We start from the raw sequence: 17,503 nt of genomic DNA, 5'->3' as shown, positions 1-17,503 counted from the left end.
GGGGCCTTCCAAAACCTGGACAAACTGCCGAAAAATATCTTCCATACACCAATAACACTTCATGACATTCATTCCTACCAGAACACTTGGCCTCAGAGGCGTACTAAGGAGGGGTGGGCGGCCACGGTCTTCCTAAGGGCGTGGCACCTCTCCTCTTGGCCCCTGCCCCACTCTTTGCCTTGCCACCTGCGCAGGCCCCTTGCCTTCCCCAATACCGTTTTTATTTCCCCGGCACGAGGTTGCTGTCCGTGTTGGCATCGGCGCTTTCTCTGAAGTTACTTCCGGGACTCGCAACTAGGAAGTGATGTCAAAGGGCGAGCTGACACCAACATGGGCGTGCTGCTCACGCCAGAGAAGTTAAAAAGGTACGGGGAGGGAGAGAAACAAGATGGCATCTTGGTAGTAAGATGCGGTGACTACAGCTCCTGCCTAACATTACTTTTTGCTCCTTGAGCTCAATTATCGACATGACTAAAAGAAGAGGTAGAGCGGCGGTAGCCCAACCACCGGAGCATACTTTCTGCGGCAGGGAGCCATCACCAGCTTCTTCATGTCTTCGCCTCGGGGCATTCCCGCTGAGCCAAACGCAAGGGAAGCATCGGCGTTGGGGAGCGAGATTTCACTCAGGCCCGCAGGACCAGCCCTCCTTTGCAGCCGGGTGAAAAGGGAGCGCTGGCTGCAACGCAGACAGCAGAAGCTACTCTGTCTATGGAGCTTTCGAGCTTGCTGGCTTCTCAGGACTCTCCGGCTGGATCATCTCTACCGCAGGCGGCTACAATAATTTCAGCAGTGCAGGGAGCATTACCAACTCTTCAACCCCTTGAGAGACCTGCTGAAATCACCTTGGAATCAATTTGGTCTGCACTGGACTCCCTCCACATGCCTGGAAATCTTACCACTTGTTCAAAATCAAAATGTAGACATACAAAAGTTTGAAGAGGATTTAAAAGTCCAAGGGGAGAAGGTTAAATCTTTAGAACAATCTGTTCAATGTTATAACCTAACTAATTTATTTTTCTCAAGGACTTTAGCAAGAATGTGAGCCTTTGGGACAGTCAGGGAACTCTAAGTACTCTCTCTTCATCTTAATTAATCTTACTTATTGCATGTCTTCTGTTTCTACTGTAAACCGCTTAGAACTTCACGGTACAGCGGTATATAAGAAATAAAATTATTATTATTATTAATTATTATTATTATTATTCAAAGAGTTCAGTCTTCTTGTACTTTAATTACTTAGGACAAACTGGTGCTTTTGAGGAAAATATGGAGAATTATACTAAACAGTTGAATTTAAGAATCTTGAATTTCCCAAAAACACTTACAATGTCCCCAAAATAATTATTTTATAAATTTCTGAAAGAAGTCTTTAAATACCCTGAAGATGGGCTTCCTCCTCTACATAAAATATACTTTATACCTGTTTCTGTTAAAAAAAACCTTCTTCAATGCCACAAATTTGGTTAGGTGTGTCGGATCGAAGAAAACATATTTATCAGAACCATAATGAACAATACATTTACAAGGAAATCTAAGGAAAAATTTTCCTCCCACTGAAATTACACCAGATTTTAATAACAAAAACTGCTTTCTTCGTTTTTGAGTCTCTTTGGTAACATCAGAAAAAATTTGTACTTTCTAACCCAGGAACTCTTTAGTTCTATTTTTAAAGAACATTTTCATAATCCAGTTCTTGTCTGGCATCAATACAACTGTTACCAGTAATGTCGCAGGTTCAACTAATTCTTTCATTGAACTTTCCAATAATGTAGTAATGTCCAATTTTGATTCCTGTTGTCCCTCGTTGATCAATTGCTGATCCAATTTTCTATCAGGCAGGTAAAATACTTGTGTAAATGGTGGAATTAATTCTTCTGAAACTGAGAAAATCTCCAAGAAGTATTTTTTTAACATTTCCCTAGGAGACATAGAAGATATCCTGGGAAAGTTTAGGAACCGCAAATTATTGGCTCGTTGGCCATTTTCAATCATTTCCAGTTTCATCCTGATATTTGTACTATCTCTAATCATAGTTTCTTGTACTTGTTTGACCCCTACTATCTCATTTTTATTTTTATCTGAGGTAGCTTTGACTATAGTCAATTCTGATTGCATTTGGGTCAATTCTTGTTCCTGCTTATCAACTTTCATTTCTAATGCTTTAAGTTGTGGATTCAATGAATTTCCCAGTTTGACTACTAAGTCCCAGAGAGACTCCATTGTAATTTCAGTGGGTTTTTCAACCAAAAAGAAGGAAGTCTCACCTGCCATACTTGTAGGAATCGAGTCTTGTTGTATCTCCCTTTCCTTTGATGTTCCAGCCGCAGTATCTCTCTCCAGACTTAAAAAGTCTTTTGATAGATTCAATACATCGCTCAAAGATGAACCAGCCTCCTGGGCTACCGGCACTGCCTCTATGGACGTGCCTTGTGCCTGCGGTGAGCTAGTATGCTGCGGTTGGGGGGGAGTATCTCTTTCTTCCGGGCTCAGCGTGACCTCTAGCCCCTGGATTCTGGCGGCGTCACCCCGTACCGCCAAGTCCTGCGGGCGATTCCCCGAAGTTGCCGGCTCCCTCTGAAGCCGCGTCAAGAGGCGCTCAATAGTGAGAGGAGAAGGAATTACAGAACGCCGCGAGGCTCCGGCGGCACTTCTCCCTCTCCTCTTAGGCATGAGGAAACCTTCAGAGCAAGCTGAATATCCAGAAAAGGTAAATTATCAATCTACCGAACGCTCAGGAGACGCTCCGAAATTCAACCACTCGCGGCCATCTTGGATCAAATTTGTGGCATTGAAACGTCTTGAGAAAGGTGAAAAAATAGAAGTAACAACAGAAATACATGATTAGCTCCCCGCGATTTCATCCATTTAGATTTTCTTAAGTATAAGATTAATCTTATGATCTTTTTGTTTTAATCCACCCTATTGAAGTCTAGGATCCAATTATTGTGGACTAGAGATTGTCTTTATAAGGAGAAGATGTTATGATATTTAATATCTTCTATATTGTATTGTAATTTGTTTTCTTTTTCTTTATTTGTATTTAAAACAATCTTACTGTACAAGATGTTTATGCTTGGGAATAATGTATAAAATTATAAATAAATAATAAAAAAAAAAAAAAAAACCTTCTTCTTCAGAAGTTGCTCAGTCTAATGTGGATTTAAGTCCTATAAATTTATATAGAATTTTGGAGACTTCAGAAGAAGAAGTAGTACTTTGAACAACACTTCTAGTGGCATTTGTATTTCTACAAGACAAGGGAGTGCTTCGCCTATTTTTTAGGTTGAAAGAAGTCTCCTTTATGGATGGCAAGATTTCTATATTCTCAGATGTCTCAAGACCGACACAATCAAGAAGGAAAAGATTCCTGGAATTGAAAAAGAATGTTAAAACTTTGGGGGCTAAGATATCAAAAAAATTCAAGAAAAGGATGCCCAAAATAAATCACAAAAATACTGCACCCTCCAAAAGTACAGGACAAAAAAATCACCTTTCTTTCCAAAAAAAGGGAGAAAAGACCTCAACCCAACAGGGAGAGAGAAGAGAACCAGACATTCTCTGCCAGGAAACAGAAGTGCACCAGAGCCTTATACTCCAGAAGGGCAGCAAATCCCTGAAGAAGCATTTTTTGTGAAACAGGGGGCCCTGTTGGATGTTTTGGAAGAATGTTTAGCTTGGATGATTGGTAGCTTTTCTTCCTTGGAGCAGTTTCTCCTGCTTTCTTAACCCCAGGACTACACTTGAATACCAATACTCAGATAAGTGACTTCTATTTTGAAAATAATTGTTCAATGTAAGAGACTATTTTTGAAAACAAGAAGAAAATTTGAAAACTATAAGAAAAATTAAGAATAGAATTTCACACGTAATTTGGGAGTTTTTTGACCAAGGATATGTCTACTAGGATTAAATTCTGTTTAAAACTAGCCTGTCTATGTGGGAAGCCTATAGAGCCCCTATTAGATACTGAGGTCTTTTCTCCCTTTTTTTTGGAAAGAAAGGTGATTTTTTGTCCTGTACTTTTGGAGAAAACTTTGGGGGCAACATTTCAATTGCCCCCAAATCCTTGTAAATGTGTAATTTACTTGGATCAGAATACTTATGTGTTTTATGAACCTTCCCAATTGCAGTTTTTCTTAGAAGGAAAGGGAGTGACAATGCAGAGTTCCAATTGATCCCAATAACTGGTCTGATTTAAAATTGAAGACGAGCTACCATTTGATTTTGATTTTGTTATTTTTAAATTCTTTAATTTTCCATTCCCAATGGATGTGGATTGTTTCTCTTTCTAATGTGGGCTATTCAAAAGTTTGTTTGTATGTATTTGAAAACTTGAATGAGTATTTTACTTTTCTTATATATTATAGTTTGGAAAAACTTTTGTTTGTTCAATAAGTATATTTTGTTGAAATAATGATAAATGAATGAATAAATAAAAAGGTACGGGGAAAGGGAAGGGGGCATGCGCAGCAAGAGGGCGGGAGAGGGCCACCACCGCCCCAGGCACTGCTCATCCTTACTATGCCATTGCCTGCCCTTGGTCACATGTGCAGAACACAGATAAACCCTATGCAAATACAGGACCACAAACTAAAAGTTCTAATATACACTAATGAAACCCTAAGATGCCAAGCTCTGCATGCAGTACAACACCAGAGAAATAGAAAGAAATACCGTATTTTTCGCTCCATAAATGGCTGCCTTGAGTTTTCACGGCCCAGTAGTGTACCGGGCATGAGCGAGCTATCCTTGCTTTTGCCCGGAGCTGAGCCACTCGCTGAATGGCTGCCCAGAGTTCTTGCGAGACTCATGAGAACTCACGGCATTCATTTAGCGAGCAGCTCAGTCCTGGGCAGGAAGGGCTCAGCAAAGGCCAGGAACACGGAAAGCTCACTCCTGCCTGGTACACCACTGGACCACCAGGGATTCAATAAGGTACTTAGGGGGAGGCAGGAGGAAAGTAAAAAAAAAACTGACAGAGTCGTCTGGGACAGGAGACGGGAGGGATCCCTCCTTTTCCGGCCTACCAGGTGGTGGAGGCCTGATGGGGTACAGGGCAGGGAGGGGGGACAGGGCACATGAATATTAAACACCCCATCTTATATTCGAGTCAATCTTTTTTCCTCCTTTTTGGGAGAAAAAAGGGTACCTCATCTTATACTCGGATTGACTTATATTTGAGTATATATGGCAATCAACTTTCTATCCCCTTCTTCTTTCCCCTAGCTTTCACACTTCCCATCTTCCTATTCCCTTTTATCTGCTCTCCATTATCACATTTCTACCCTGTTCTACTTATTATTCTCCTCTCATCTCCTCTCCTCATTCTCATCTCCTTCACAACTCTCCCACATGGATCCACCATTTTTAGCATCACCCTCCTTGTCCTTTACTCCACCTTTGTAATCCAGCATTTCCTTCCCTTTTCTCTCTCTCTCTCCCTTCCTCACTCCCTCCCTCCCACAACATCTCTCGTTTCTGCCCTTCTACCCCCTCCTCCCAAGTCTGACATTTCTCCCTCCCTCCCCCTTCTGGCCCCAAGTCCATATCCCTTCCACCTTTCCCTGTTTATCTCCTCCCACCTCTGCTATCTCTGAGTTATTCATCTCTCCCTCCCCTTTTTGCCCTCCTCCATCAAGACCATCTCTTCCTCTCCCCCTTTCATACCTATACCATCTTTCCCTAACCCCCTTTCATCCATTTGCCATCTCTCCCTCTCCTGCCCCTTTTGTCCTTTCCCAAGGCCATCTTTTCTTGCCACTTCCATCCTTTCCCAAAGCCATCTTTCCCTCTCCTGCCCTTTCCATCCATCCCCAAGGCCATCTCTGTCTCTTTCCTGCCCCTCCATCCTCCCCCAAGTCCATCTCTCCCTGTCCCCCTTCTACCCCCCCCGCCATCTCTCACTATCCCCCTTCTAGCACCTCTGTCTTCCCCATCCATCTCCCAAATATTTTGAGCTCTGCCCTATGTCCTTTTACTGATTAGCTTTCTCTGCTGTACCCTTTCCCGACATCTAATTCTTTCACCCTTCTCCCCCAAAACAGCATTTTTCCCATTCCCCCACATCTACCTTTCATTTGTAGTAAAAGTTGTGCTACACAGAGCTACCCTGCTGCCTGCCGTTCCTGGCATCTTATCTCCATTGTACCCAACTCTCTATGACAAATTCTTGTTTCCGCTGGGGCGGGCCGCAGTGGAGAGAAGATGCTGGGACTGGCAGCAGGGTAGCTCTGTGCAGTGGCGTACCAAGGGGGGGGCGTGGGGGGCGGTCCGCCCCGGGTGCCAAGCCCTGAGGGGGTGCTCCCGGTGCGGTCCGGTTCCCCCCCCCTGGGCCGGGTGTCGCGTCTGGAAACAGCCTGCAGCAAGATTGCGATGCCAGCGATCTTTGCCTGCTTCGGCTGTTTCCTCCACCACGGTCCCGCCCCTCCTCTGATGTCAGAGGAGGGGCGGGACCGCGACGGAGGAAACAGCACGGGAGGATAGCACGGGAGGGGGCTGGTACTCCCCGGGGAAAAGCGGGGAGGTGGGGTGGAGGGGACATGGGGAGGAAGAGAGTTGCGAGGGTAAAGGCGGAGGGCACAGCAGAGGCACCGGGAGCGGGAAAACGGCCTGAGACCCAAGGGAAGGCAGCCCAGGTAAAGGCAGAGGTGGAGGACAAACACCGGGACCTACAGTGCTTATATGCAAATGCAAGAAGCCTCATGGCTAAGATGGGTGAACTGGAAGTCATGGCCAAGGGGGAGGACCTGGATATAATAGGAATTACAGAAACCTGGTGGACAGAGGAAAATCAATGGGATGTGGCGCTGCCAGGGTACAAGCTCTACAGGAGGGACAGGACCCACAAGAAGGGGGGAGGCATAGCGCTGTATATAAAGGACTATATCTACTCGATTGGGATCGATACGGCAACAAAGGCAGAGGAGCTAGAATCGCTATGGATCAAATTGCCGGGAAAGAAGAGTGCAGACATAAAGCTGGGGCTGTATTATCGCCCGCCTGGTGCGTCAGAAACAATAGGACAAGACTTGGAAGCAGAACTGAGACAGGAATGCAGGACTGGAAGTGTAACAGTGATGGGGGACTTCAACTACCCGGGGATAGACTGGAGTACGGGACACTCCAACTCCACGAGGGAAGCAGGATTCGTAGAAGCTGTGAGGGACTGCTTCATGGAGCAACTAGTCAAGGAACCGACGCGAGGGGATGCTACTCTTGACCTCATCCTTAACGGATTAGTGGGGCCTGCAAGAGGGGTAGAAGTGGGAGGAACACTAGGCAACAGTGATCACAACGTGATCAGATTCACATTAGAAAGGGGGTCACCCATAGTGGGGAGGACCGCAACGAATGCGCTCAACTTCAGGAAAGGGAACTATGTTGCTATGAGGAAAATGGTGGGGAGGAAGCTCAGGAACGGCTTTAGGATGGAGACTGTAGGGAGCGCCTGGACCCTTCTCAGGGACACACTGCAGGAAGCGCAAAAACTGTACATCCCCAGTTTCAGGAAAGGCCGCAAGAACAAGCGGTCAAAAGACCCGGTTTGGATGACACCTGAAGTAAAGAGGGTAATCAGTGACAAGAAAGTGTCCTTCCGGAAATGGAAGAGGGATCCAACGGAGGAAAATCACCAGGAGCACAGGAAATGCCATAAGGAATGCCACCGAGAGATTAGAAAAGCAAAAGGGAAATACGAGGAGGGGCTGGCCAGGGAGGCGAAAAACTTCAAGGCATTCTTCAGTTACGTAAAGGGGAAGCAACCAGTGAGAGAGGAGGTATGGCCATTGGACGATGGGGATAGGAAGGGAGTGATTAAGGAGGATAAAGAGGTAGCTGAGAGGTTGAACACGTTCTTTTCGTCGGTCTTCACGAGCGAGGACACGTCCAATATACCGGACTCAGAGAAGCTCATGAGTGGGGAGCAGGCCTAAAGATTGGGGCATATAGAGGTAAGTCGGGAGGATGTCCTCAAGCAGATTGACAGACTGAAAAGCGGCAAATCACCGGGACCGGACGGGATCCACCCAAGGGTTCTAAAGGAACTAAGTCAGGAAATAGCGGGCGCAATCCAGCATGTTTGCAACCTATCCTTGAAAACTGGAGAGGTACCAGAGGACTGGAAACTGGCGAATGTCACACCTATCTTTAAGAAGGGATCGAGAGGTGACCCCGGGAACTACAGGCCGGTGAGCCTGACTTCAGTTATAGGGAAGATGGTGGAAGCAATGATCAAGGACAGCATTTGCAAGCACATCGAGAAAAATGGCGGACAAGCCAGCACGGATTCTGTAAGGGAAGGTCGTGCCTGACAAACCTTCTGTACTTCTTTGAGGGAATAAGCAGTCAGGTGGACAAAGGGGAACCCATAGACATCATTTACCTCGATTTTCAAAAGGCCATTGACAAGGTGCCACATGAAAGGCTGCTTAGGAAGCTGTGGAACCACGGGGTGGGCGGGGATGTACACAGATGGATCAAGCACTGGCTGTCAGGTAGACTACAGAGGGTCGGAGTAAAGGGCCAATATTCTGACTGGCGGGGAGTCACGAGCGGTGTGCCGCAGGGATCGGTGCTGGGGCCTCTACTCTTCAACATATTTATCAATGACCTGGAAACGGAGGCAAAGTGTGAGGTTATAAAATTTGCAGACGATACCAAGCTCTGCACCAGAGTTAGGACCAGGGAGGAGTGTGAGGAACTGCAAAGGGACCTCGATAAGCTGGAGGACTGGGCAAACAAATGGCAAATGCGCTTTAACGTAGATAAATGCAAGGTCATGCACATAGGGAAAAAGAACCCGTTGTTCGAGTATAAAATGGGGGGGAGATTGCTGGAAGACTTGAGAGAGACTTGGGTGTGCTAGTGGATCCATCCATGAAACCATCCGCACAGTGTGCAGCAGCCTCGAAGAAAGCCAACAGGATGCTGGGCATCATCAAGAGGGGCATATCAACCAGGACGCGGGAAGTCATCATGCCGCTGTATCGAGCAATGGTGTGCCCACATCTGGAATACTGCGTTCAATATTGGTCGCCGCACCTCAAGAAGGACATGGCAGTTCTTGAGAGAGTCCAAAGGAGGGCAACAAAACTGGTAAGAGGGCTGGAAAACTGCCCATATGCTGAGAGGCTGGATAAACTGGGGCTCTTCTCTCTGGAAAAGAGGAGGCTCAGGGGGGATATGATAGAGACCTTCAAAATACAGGGACAGGTTCTTCAGACTAAAAGGGATGACAGGTACGAGGGGGCACTCAGAGAAACTGAAGGGAGATAGGTTCAAATCAAATGCAAGGAAGTTTTTCTTCACCCAAAGGGTCGTGGACAAATGGAATGCGCTCCCGGAGGAAGTGATCCGGCAGAGTACAGTACAGGGATTCAAACAGGGATTGGACAGATTCCTGAGGGAAAAGGGGATCGTGGGGTACTGAGGGAGGTGCTGGGGTGTTGCATAAGTATAGACAGCTCACCAGGTCGTGCAGGTGCAAGGCCGGAGGGTTAGGACATTGATGGGAAGATAGGACTTCGATGAGAAACCTAGAGGGCAAGGGGGCCCCTTCTGGTGATTAAGGCAGGTCATGACCTGTTGGGCCGCCGCGGGGGCAGACTGCTGGGCGGGATGGACCTCTGGTCTGACCCGGCAGAGGCACTGCTTATGTTCTTATGAGGTAGTGGGGGGGGCAACAGGCCTTCAGGGTGGGGCGGGCAGGCAGACCTTGTGGAGGGGGGGGGGGACAGGCCTTCAAGGGGAGACAGGCCTTCGAGGGGGGTGCAGGCCTTCGGGGGGGGTGCAGGCCTTCAGAGGGGCAGGGCTTCGAGGGGGTGTAGGCCTTCGTGTGATGCAGGCCTTTGGGGGGGGTGCAGGCCTTCAAGGGGGGGAACAGGCCTTCAAAGGGGGGGCAGGCCTTCAAGGGGAACAGGCAGGCAGGCCTTCAAGGGGGGTACAAGACTTCAAGGGGGAGACAGACCTTCAAGGGGAGCAGGCAGGCAGGCCTTCAAGGGGGGGACAGGCCTTCAGGGGGGGCAGGCCTTCAAGAGGAGCAGGCAGGCAGGCCTTCAAGGGGGGGGACAGGCCTTCAGGGGTGGGATGCAGACCTTTAAGGGGGGACAGGCCTTCAAGAGAGAGGGGCCCTGGTGTAGAAGTACACGGAGGGAAGGGGGAGGGGTTCAAAGAGACGTGCATATGCCAGACTTTGGGTGGGAAGAAATAATGGGTCTGAAAATAGAGGAGAGAGAGAGAGATGATGAACATGGGTTATAGGGAGGGAAGAAACAGAAAGGGAGAGAAATTGGACACAAGGGATGGTGTGGAGGGGGGAAAGAGATACTGGTTAGGAGGGTAGTTGGGAAAAGAAAGGGAGAGATGGTGGACCCTGGGGTGGCGGGGAAGGAGGGAGAGCTGCTGGATGAAAGGGTAGTTAAGAAAAGGTGGATCTGTGGAGGGAGACAAAGAAAGGAAAGATGCCAGACATCCGGGGGAGGGAAGGGAAACGGAAGGGGAGGACAGAGATGGCAGATGGATGGTTAGCACGAAGAAAGAAGAAAGAAGGAGACCCTGGCAAGCAAGTTATCAGAAGACAACCAGAGCCTTGGACCAACAAGATATGAAAAATAATCAGACAACAAAAAGGTAGAAAAACTAATTTTATTTTCTGTTTTGTGATTACAATATGTCAGATTTGAAATGTGTATCCTGCCAGAGCTGGTGTTAGACCGCAAACGTGAGCTAGGATTTAACAGAGAGAGGAAAAGTCCTTTTTGTTTCTTTATTTTATTTACACCACAGCGCCAGTGTGGTTAGGAGAAGCCAAAGGGGGGTGAAAAAGCTATAAAATAAACCCACCAGGATGTTTGAAAAAAACACCCAATTGGGCAGGAAAATCGAATCGATAAACCAATTCAATAGGCTGAATCGAATCAAAATTTTTTTCCTGAATCTGGCAGCACTAGTTTGCGCTACTGTCTTAGACTTTAGGACCTGGGATTGGGGAGAGATGGCATCCTCAGTACTTTATAATGCAAGTGAAACGAGGATTTGGTCAGACTTTTGAAGGGTCTGCACTCTGCAGAAGAAAAATATTGTATAGGCCGGGGACATGAGACAGCAGGAAATGGGAACTTTTCTTCCTTCTATTTTTGTGAATGGAAAGGCTGAGGATGTCAGAGAGTTCAGTTAAAATATGTGCTTTATAAGAAAATATAATAATGTGTTTTATAAAGTTTATAGCATTGAGGGCCTACCCGGTGAGGTGTTCCTAGTGGTGGTGGTGGCAGTGTGTCAATGTGTTGAGAGGAAGAGGTGATCTGGGAAATTCTGCTGAGCAAACTCCGGGCCCATTTCCACCCCTCAGTTAGTCCACTCCAACTGGTTCACACTACAACTGGTTCAACTGGTTCACACACTGAGTGGGTCTTTGGGTGTTGTTCCTGGGTAGTTGTTTTGGGATCTCTTCCAGTGGTTTGTCAGTATCTCCTTCTGGTCCAAGGAAGGAAACTTTGTTAACCTTAGCACTGACCTACAGAATATGTTTGTAACAGCGCTGCTTGTGTGGCATTAGTCTATGTAGTGATCGAAAGAAAAAACCAGACCTTTGCACATTTTTGCACTATATGGTGGGTGTATGAGGAGATTCACATTTCCTGCACAGCTAAGTCCGTGTGAAGTTACCTTGTGCTGTATTTGACATCTAGCAAAGTCTCTGTTTGGAAGGAAAGATCTCAGCTTAAAAATGAAGTGGCCAGAAGTTATGGTAAAAGCAGATAGCGTAGCTGGTTTTAAGAAAGGTTTGGACAAATTCCTGGAAGAAAAGTCCATAGTCTGTTATTAAGACATGGGGGAAACATCTGCTTGCCCTGGATCGGTAGCATGGAATGTTGCTGCTCTTTGGGTTTTGACCAGGTACTAGTGACCTGGATTGGCTTCCATGAGAATGGGTTACTGGGCATGATGGACCATTGGTCTGACCCAGTTAGGCTATTCTTATGTTATGTTCTCATCTGTAGGGGCCTTTGTTTTCACTTCTTATTTTAATGTATTTTTTTCTGAGAACTTATCAGTGTTTTTTATAATGGAAACAAAAATGGAAGAGAATTAATGTGTGTGGAATGGGGGGGGGGGTAATTAATTTCTTCAGCTAAATAATTCAATCCACCTCAGCCAGACATAGGAGAACTCACGCACCATTCACACACCCTCCAACCAAAATCGTCAAAAGAAAAAAACAGTTTGACAACCTCCTAGCCATTCGAGCTGCAACACTCGACCCCCAACCCTACAACCAATTGACATCGACCACATACTGCAAAACCTTCAAAAAGAAATAAAAACCCTTCTATTCAAAAAACACATAAAACCGAACTAACACAATCAGAACTGTCCCAAGCATCACCTGCAACTACTCCATATGTACTTCTGATGTCATGACAATTCAGACATAATTTATGTTATGTTATGGTATGTTTGGAATAATGGTTACATATATGAGGTTCAATAAAAGAAAATTTTCACTGCCTGTTTCTATTATGACCATTTATTCAGTTTCATGGTTATTACAAAAAATATTTTTTTACATGGGGGGGGTGTCAAAAAATTATGGGCCCCGGGTGCCACATACCTTAGGTACGCCACTGGCTCTGTGTATCGCAACAACTTTTACTACAAATGAAAGTGGATGCGGGGGGATGGTAAAAATGCTGTTTTGGGGGAGAAGGGTGAAAGAATTAGATCCCGGGAAGGGGAGTGGCCAGCAGCGAGATGTCGCTCCCTCAACAGTGCCACCTGAGGCCTCATTATAGGGCCACCCCTGGCTCCAGAAAAGGATGATGGATTGAGACATCCAGATATTACTTCCATTGCTTTCAGTGGAAGTAAAACCCAGATATCTCAATTTATCCTCCTTACTTCCATTGCTATCAATGGAAGTAAAACCCGGATGTCTCAGTCTGGCCTCCTTTGGAGCCATATGGTAATCCTAGGAAAGGGACCACCTTAAAAAGCAGCCCAGTAGGAGGAAAAATCTGGCTGTTGCCCTAATGTAACAGGATCACTAGAAATACACCTTCTCCTCATTCTACAATCTTGCACAATTATATGCTTTGCAGCAAAATTATATGCGCAGGTTACAGAATACCTACAATTGCATGATTAATTTAATTGACAAATTAGCTGCTAATTGGCACTAAAATTATTGATGATAATTGGGGTTAATTTGTGCTAATTTGGTGCATATCTACACTTAGATGGTATTTTATAACCTTAGCACTTAAATTCTATAGTGCATATCTACAAAAGGGTATGGGGCTCATAATCGAAAGAGAAAAACATCCAAAAACCGGTCTAAGTCGGCATTTGGACGAACATTTCTCAAAAACGTCCAAGTGCCGATAATAAAAACGGGTTTTGGACGTATTTCTAAACGATCTAGGCCTTCATCGTGCCGCTGAGTGACCAAAGCTAAACGGGGCATTTTGGGAGGCGTGTCGAGGGCAGGAATTGGGCGGGACTTGGGCCGGCTTAGACTTAGTTGTACAGCATGTTATATAGCCCACGATCGACAGAACTTGGACGTAGTGACTTAGACCACAGTTCTTCAACCGCCGGTCCGCAGACCGGTGCCGGTCCACAAAAAAATCTTGCCGGTCCGCAAAGGATTCAGGACCCCGCCGCAGCAAAAGGTGCCGGCATCAGCTGACGTGCAACTTCCTGTTGCTGTCGCTATGCCGGTACTCCTGCCTGCCACCACCGACTCCTGCCGCGTATGTCTCCGCACTCCCAGAAAAGCAGCGGCAGGTCTGTGTGCTTTTAACTTCGGCACACAGCTGCCCCTAGGCAGTATTTTTGCGCGGTTTCATGAGGCAGCCTCGGGGCCTTTGGTAGGCCGGCCCACATCGCATCATCGAAGCGGGCCGGCCTACCAAAGGCCCCGAGGCTACCTCATGAAACCGCGTTAAAATACTGCTTAGGGGCAGCTGTGTGCCGAAGTTAAAAGCACACAGACCTGCCGCTAGCCTACATAGAGGAAACATTTGCTGGAGAGGGAAGGGAGAAGGGGTACTCCTGGACAAGGGAGGGGAAGGGGCTACTTCTGACAGGGGAGAAGGGGAAGGGAAGGGATGAGAATTACTGTTGGATAAGGGGAGGAGGAAAGGGAGAAGGGGTACTCCTGGACAAGGGAGGAGAAGGGGCTACTGCTGACAGGGGAGAAGGGAAAGGGAAGGGATGAGAATTACTGTTGGATAAGGGGAGGAGGAAAGGGAGAAGGGGTACTCCTGGACAAGGGAGGGGAAGGGGCTACTTCTGACAAGGGGGAAGGGAAAGGGAAGGGACGAGAATTACTGTTGGATAAGTGGAGGAGGAAAGGGAGAAGGGGAACTCCTGGACAAGGGAGGAGAAGGGGCTACTGCTGACAGGGGAGAAGGGGAAGGGAAGGGATGAGAATTACTGTTGGATAAGGAGAGGAGGAAAGGGAGAAGGGGTACTCCTGGACAAGGGAGGGGAAGGGGCTACTGCTGACAGGGGAGAAGGGGAAGGGAAGAGAGTTACTGTTGGATAAGGGAAGGAAGAAAGGGAGAAGGTACTGCTGGACAGGGGAGGAGGAACGTTGGAAGGAAACAGCTGGCATGGAGATTAGAGGAGGGGAAGGAGTCAGGATGGAATGGAGAGATCAGATGAGGGAAAGGGGAGAGATAGAGGAATGACAAGGTAGAGAGAGATTGATGCTGGGAAGGGGGTCAGATGAAAAATATGGAAAGAGGGACAAAGATGCTAGATCTGGTGTAGGAGAGAGGGGCATAAAAAGAACGCAGATACCATATGGGAGGGGGAGGGGTAGAGGGCAGACAGTGGATGGAAGAGGCAGATGCTGGATTGAAGAGACAGAGAGCAGACGCTGGATGGAAGAGAGTGAAAAGATGATGAAAGCAGAAACCAGAGATGACAAAAGGTAGAAAAAAATAATTTTATTTCTATCTTGTGATTAGAATATATCAGATTTAAAATATGTATCCTGCAAGAACTGATGTTAGACATAACTGGGGAGTGCAAAGCCCAGGCAGTGCGTCTTTAGCTTCCAGCTGGCTTAGGGCTCTCTCTGACCAGGAGGCAGTTGCCCTAGTTGCACTCCCCCTAATACCATTCCTGCCATATGTGACTGCGGTATTTTGTTAGCATGATATTTGTGTAGCATTCTGTAATAATTTGGCTTATTCAGTTTTCTTGATAGTAGAGGGGATATATGTGAAGGGGAGGGGAGACAGGGGTTTTGTTGGTCCTTGCCCTGTATTATTTATATTTATAAAATGAGAATTGTACAGAATATTGTTTCATTTTATACTTTAATAAAATATGTTCAATATAAAATCATAACTATTTGAGGCTTGTACGGATGGGATTAGATGGTTAACGGGACCGAGCTCACAGGGACAGGGCGTCAATGGGTTTTTAAAAAATTTCAGTCTTATTAGTTTGCCGGTCCACGAAATAATTATTTTATTTCTGCCGGTCCATAGGTGTAAAAAGGTTGAATAACACTGACTTAGACCATGTAAAACACAAAAACCCACCTAAAGTCACCAGATAAGGATAGCAAACACATAAAACAGACCCCCATACACTACCCCAGTGATCACTGACCCCCCCCACCCCCATAAAAATTTTAATCACAACTTTAAAATTTAGCCTCCAGACCATCATCACCTGGCCGCCTGGCATAGGAAAGCCTAGTCGTGCTGCACAGAGGCGTATTAAACCATCTTGGGGTTGGGTTAGGGACCCATGGAGAGGACGACCCATGCCCAAAAGCCCCTGTAATCACTGCATTGATATTGAAACATGTGCACTCCCCTATACACTCCCAAAACCCTTTTGTACTGGCATATAAATGGCTCCTGCAGCCATAAGGGCTATTGGGGTGGTAGATAAGTGGGTCTAGGGGATTCTGGAGATGGTTTGGGGGGCTCACTGTAACCTATAAGGGAGCTGTAGGGAGGAGAAGTCATAGCACCCTTTTTGTAAAGTTCACAGCAGTGCCCTGTAAGGTATCCCACTGTTTAGGTGGCATGTCTGGGTGTGCAGTCCATCACTTTGCAGACCCCTCCCACGTCCAACAGGGCTTGTTCTAGGCATTTTGGACTTGGATGGAAAATTGGACGAAAATGTGGTATAAAGATGGACAATTTAGTGGCTTGGACGATCAGATCGGCAGGACGTATAATTAGACGATTTTCGAAACGAAAAAAAAGTTGGACGTATCTTTCGAAAATGTGTCTTAAGCTCTTTTTAACTTTGGACGACTTGCGAGATGGACGTAAACGGACTTAGACGTCCCTTTCGATTATGTCCCTCCACAGATATAGGAGGGGTGTGGGTGGGTCAGAGGCATGATAAAGCAAAACTCCACCTCACTCTATGAGAAAAGGAAAAAAAATTTTCTTCTTTCTTTAACACGCTGGAATCCATCATCCTCCAATCTTTCCAAAGGTAAGACATACCAGCAAACAAGCAGATTAAGTTCCTGAAATGTGAGGACACTTAAAAAGAGTGCCTACTGTGAACCCTTGAGAAAGCCCGGTTAGGGTGAAACGGGTCCCGTCGGGGATATGTTAAGTAACTCTGCACTAAGAATAAATGATTGAATTATCAATTAATGCTGCTTGTTTGCTGGTTTGTCTTACCTTTGGAAAGATTGGAGGATGATGGATTCCAGCAAGTGTTAAAGAAAGAATAATTTTTTTTTTCCTTTTCTCATAGAGTGAGGTGGAGTTTTGCTTTATCAAGATTTGAATTACCTCACTTTCATCTTCATTGTTATTGAGTGGGTCAGAGGCATGCCCAGCACTTATGTGCTAAAGTTACAGAATACTGACAGTTATGCACACAACTGTATCATATAGTCATTGACATTTACATCAGACATTTGACATGGTGTAAACAGCCATACCGACATATTGGCATGTAAATCCCCAATTACACTAGTAGTCTATAACAGCAATTACATCAGGGGTCCCCAAAGTCCTTCCTTGAGGGCCGAATCCAGTCGGGTTTTCAGGATTTCCCCAGTGAATATGCATTGAAAGCAGCGCATGCACATAGATCTCATGCATATTCATTGGGGAAATCCTGAAAACCTGACTGGATTCGACCCTCAAGGAGGGGCTTTGGGGATCATTGAATTACATAATTGCCAGTATAGAAGTCGCCCTTAGTGCATAGCATCCTAGCACCTAACTTTTAGTCGACTTGTAAAGAATTACCTTCTCTGTGCTCATAAAACCGTTCTGGAGTACCCCTTCTTAAGTTTAAGTTCAGAAAGTAGTATACGGTAATGGAGCCTGGACTTGCCTCTCAGTTTCTGGACAGCAGGAGTCACCTTTCCAAACAGGAGAGAAGTATTAAAGTCTTTAAGAGCCCATGTCTTTTTTTCCTACAAGGATGTCAGGCAAATAGAAAATGCCGTTGTTCTAGGAGCCAGTTCTGTGTATGCAAGTGAGCATGGAACACCCCCAATATT

The sequence above is a fragment of the Geotrypetes seraphini genome, chromosome 6 (assembly GCF_902459505.1).
Source record: "Geotrypetes seraphini chromosome 6, aGeoSer1.1, whole genome shotgun sequence".
In the NCBI taxonomy this organism is placed as follows: Eukaryota; Metazoa; Chordata; class Amphibia; order Gymnophiona; family Dermophiidae; genus Geotrypetes; species Geotrypetes seraphini.
Note: the sequence above shows the minus strand (reverse complement) of the source record.